We start from the raw sequence: 5,082 nt of genomic DNA on the forward strand, positions 1-5,082 counted from the left end.
CAATTTTAGAATTAGAGTATTATTAGCTCCCATGAGATTCAAAACAAAGGTCTCAGCTTTGGGCTGAATGTTCTTCATTTCTTCTGCATCCTTTCCTATTAATTCTTTTTAAAGAAAATCTTCAGGCCTAGCATGGCAGCTCACGTCTGTAGTCCCAGCTACGTGGGAGGCTGAGGAGGGAGGATAGCTTGAGCACAGGAGTTCAAGGTTTCAGCAAGCTATGATCTTGCTCCAGTGTACTTCAGCCTGGATAACAGAGTGAGCTTCTGTCTTTAACTAAAAAAAAAAAAAGAAAGAAAGAAACTGCCAGGCACAGTGGTTCACGCCTAATCCCAGCACTTTGGGAGGCCGAGGCGGGTGGATCACAAGGTCAGGAGATCAAGGATCGAGACCATACTGGCTAACACGGTGAAACCCTGCCTCTACTAAAAATACAAAAAATTAGCCAGGTATGGTGGCACACGCTTGTAGTCCCAGCTACTCGGGAGGCTGAGGCAGAAGAATCACTTGAACCCGGGAGGCGGAGGTTGTAGTGAGCTGAGGTGCTGCCACTGCACTCCAGCCTGGGCGTCAGAGCGAGACTCCGTCTCAAAAAATCAAAAAACAAAACTAAACAAAATAAAAAAACAACGAATCTTCAGCATAGAAGAAGTAAAAAGTCAATAATACCTCACCTACCATTAAGGAACAGACCTGGCCCAGGGATGAAGTAATAGCTGCCCAGGGCAGTGGAAGTTCATTGAACCAACTCTGTTCACCATCCATGGGATGAGTAACAAACAGATGTTGCAAAAAGGCGAGAAGATAAGTCTGATTGGCAAGGGGCAGGAATCTTCCCCAACTTAATGGAGAAACAGTGTAACATATGTGGGTTAAAATGAGGTTTCAAACCATGAACACCTTCTTACAGGTAGATGTTATAGATTTGTAATCATTAAAATCTTCCCCACAGAAGCACTAGTGTTTAACTACGTTAATGCATCCTCAGTATTGATGGTTTTGGCTTCACAATAAGCATACCTATATCTTCTGGTAACAGAACACATTTATATTTTTTCAAAACCATCCTACCTACCTTCTCAGCCCATGAGATTTGCAGAAGGCTAGGGAAGGTGAACATTCCCTGGCCCCAGGGGCATGTTGCTCACCCAGGCCATGTCTGTCTTTACCATAGTGATTGTTTCAAAGTCAGTGACTCAGGCTGGTCCAATTAAAGCTCCCTCTGGGAATTTTGTTGGAATTACCAAAAAAAAAAAAAAAAAAAAGGACATTTCCTTCTCTAGGAATCCAGAAGTTAAGGATCATAGAAGCTTAAAGTTCCCAGCTTTGATATAACATGGAAAAAGTCCACTTGAAAATAAAGCCAACCCACTAGAAAACAGAACCAAGAAATGGAGATTATCCTCTTGGCACAGTTTCTGCCCTGGATCCAGCTGAGCCTAAAGCCAGGTGCCATAGAAGTTTCATTACATAAGCCAATAATTCTTCATTTTTCTACATTTTCCTTATTTCCTTCCTTCTATTCTTCTTCTTTTTTTTTTTATCGAAACAAAGTCTTGCTCTGTCACCCAGGCTGGAGTGAAGTGGCACAATCTCAGCTCACTGCAACCTCTGCCTCCGGGGTTCAAGCTATTCTCCTGCCTCAGCCTCCCGAGTAGCTGCGATTACAGGCGCTGCCACTACGTCCGGCTAATTTTTGTATTTTTAGTAGAGATAAGGTTTCACCATGTTAGCCAGGATGGTCTCAAACTCCTGACCTCATGATCCACCCACCTTGGCCTCCCAAAGGGCTGGGATTACAGGTGTGAGCCACCGCGTCCCGTCCTTGCTTCTATTCTTTCTGTGTGTGTGTGTGCGCTTGCATGTGCACATGCACAGTGTGATTGAGATAGCCATCATTTAGGGGTTGGTTAAATAAATTGTATTATATCCAAATAATGAAATATGTTAGGGATTGGCTAAATAAATTGTATTATATCCAAATAATATAGTATGTTAGAGATTGGCTAAATAAATTGTATTATATCCAAATAATATAATATGTTAGAGATTGGCTAAATAAATTGTATTGTATCCAAATAATGAAATATATGCAACAATTTAAAAGACACACATAAGGCTGCACATGAATCATAGTATTACTTATCATAGTAAAACTAGTGAAAATAACTGAATGTCATTATTGGAAGCCTGGATAAATAAAATATATTGTATATAAACATTTAAATAAGCAACTGTTAAGACATTCAGTTATATTGATTGACATCAAAAGATCTCCATTGCATATTGTTAATATTAAAAAGCAAGTTATACACTGTTGCTAAGAATGTAAATTAGTACATCATTATGGAAAACAATGTGGCGGTTCTTCAAAAAAATAAAAATAGAACTACCATATGATCCAGCAATTCCACCACTAGGTATATATCCAAAGGAAATGAAATCAGTTTGTCAAAGAAATATTTGCATTTCCATGTTCACTGCAGCATTATTCACATTAGCCAAGATACGGAGGCAACTTATGTCCATGAACAGATGAATAAAGAAAATATGGTATACAGTATATACAGTATATACACAATGGAATATCATTCATCAACCTGGAAGACATCGTGTTAAATGAAATAAGCCAGATACAGAAAGACAAATACCACATGATCTCACTGATATGTGGAATCTCAAAAATCAAACTCACTGAGATAGAGAGAAAAATGTAATTAACAGGGTCTGGCAGGGTGGGACAAAAGAGGATATTGGTCAAAGTTTACAAAATTTCAGTTAGACAGAAGAAATGAACTCAAGAGTTCACTTGACAACACAATGATTACAGTTAATAACAATGTATTCTTACTTGAAAATTGCTACAAGAGTAGATTTTAAGTGTTCTCACCACAAAAAATAATAAGCACGTGAGGCAATGCATATGTTAATTAGCTTGATTGAATCATTCTGTAATGTATACATATATTCAAGCATCAGATTGTACACCATAAATACATTCAATTTTTGTCAATTTAAAAATAAATAAATCCTTTTTTTTTTTTTTTTTTTTGAGACGGAGCTCTGTCGCCCAGGCTGGAGTGCAGTGGCATGATCTCGGCTCACTGCAAGCTCCACCTCCCGGGTTCACGCCATTCTCCTGCCTCAGCCTCCTGAGTAGCTGGGACTACAGGCGCCCGCCACCACGCCTGGCTAATTTTTTGTATTTTTAGTAGAGATGGCGTTTCACCATCTTGGCCAGGCTGGTCATGAACTCCTGACCTCATGATCCACCTGTCTCGGCCTCCCAAAGTGCTGAGATTAGAGGCGTGAGCCACAGTGCCAGGCCAATTTTCTGTTTTTAGGAAAAAAGAAAAAGAGAGAAAGGAAGAAAGGAAGGGAGGGAGACTTTACAGAGAGGAAAGAATGGCCATGTCTGTAGTCTGAAATTTGCCTAAATTATTTAGGAAAACATTCAAGGAGGGTATGGTGCCATCTCATGAATCATAAATAGGTATTTTGCAAGGGGCACAGACGAGAAGAGGGCATCCCGAAAGAGGAGATAACAAAAGTGAAGATTCAGAAAAGTGAGAAGTCATAATGTCTTAAGGAATAAGTTATGTGATATAGCTAAATAAGTGTCACTAAATTAACAATTTAATCCTAAGAACTAAAGCGGAGTCAGTTAAAGTCAATGTTAACATAAGGAATTTCACATCAGGATTAGATATGGGATGTCCAAGGGAAAAGAAAAATAACATATCTCCAGGACACTGATCTCTACACCCAATTGCTTAGCCACAAGTCTCCTTTGAGGTCTAATAAATAGAACCAAATTAACATGACCAAAGCAAAACTCTCAATTTCCTCTCCAAAATTGTTCCTTTGCTGTGATGCTTAATTTTATGTGTCAATGTGACTGGGCCACAGAGGGCCCAGATATTTGGTTAAACATTATGGGTGTTTCTGCAAGGGTATCTTTGGATGAGATGAACATTTTAATTCACAGAATGAGTAAAGCAGGTTGCCCTCCCTAGTATGAGTGAGCCTCATCCAGTCAGTTGACAGCCTGATAAGACAGAAAGGCTGACCCTCTTCTGAGTAGGAGGGAATTCCTCCTGCCTGACCGCCTTCAAACTGGGACACCAGTTTTTTTTCCTGCCTTGGGCTTGAGCTGAAACATTGGCTCTTCCTGGGTCTTAAGGCCGCCAGCCTTAGGATTGAGACTACGCCACTGGCTCTCCTGGGTCTCCAGCTTGCCAACTCACCCTGCAGATCTTGGGATTTACAGACTCCATGATCACTTAGCCAAGTCCTTATCATAAATTCTCTCTCTCTCTTTCTCTTTATTTGATTTGTTCTATTTTTTTTGGAAGACCCTGACTAACACATCCTTTTTCTCCAGTGACAACACTAAACTTCAATGCCTTGGTACAGAAACCCTGGGGTCACCTTTACTCTTCCTTCTTTCATGTGTAAGATCCAGTCAAAAGCAAATTGTGTCAGCTTTACCTTTAAAATGTTTCCAGAATCTGACCACCCCTTATCTTGTCTTCTGCTACCGTCATGGCCTAAACTTACGCCATCTCTCACGTGGACCAATGCAATGTGTCCTGACTGGTCTCCCTGATACTACCCCTGCCCCTATACAGTCAATTTTCAGCACAGCAGCCTCAGTGACTCTTCTCGTACATGTCAGATCATGTCCGTCCTCTGCTCAAAGCTTACTAATGGTTCCCATCTCATTCAGGGTAAAATCCAATGTCCTTACTGTGGTATACAAGTTCCTTTAGGATCTGGCTGTCCCTTCTCCCTCTAGAATTCCTCCTTCACTCTTCCTTAAAAGGCAAGGGCCTTTAAAACTTTTTTTGTTTGTTTGTTTGCTTTGTTTTTTTTTGTTTTTTGAGACAGAGTTTCGCTCTTGTTGCCCAGGCTGGAGTGCAATGGCGCGATCTCGGCTCACTGCAACCTCTGCCTCCCAGGTTCAAGTGATTCTCCTGCCTCAGCCTCCCGAGTAGCTGGAATTACAGTCATGTGCCACCACTCCCAGCTAATCTTTTTTTTTTTTTTTTTTTTTTTTTTTTTTTTTTTTTTTTTTTAAAA

This window comes from Hylobates moloch, unplaced genomic scaffold (genome assembly GCF_009828535.3).
Source record: "Hylobates moloch isolate HMO894 unplaced genomic scaffold, HMol_V3 SCAFFOLD_3, whole genome shotgun sequence".
NCBI classification, from domain to species: Eukaryota; Metazoa; Chordata; class Mammalia; order Primates; family Hylobatidae; genus Hylobates; species Hylobates moloch.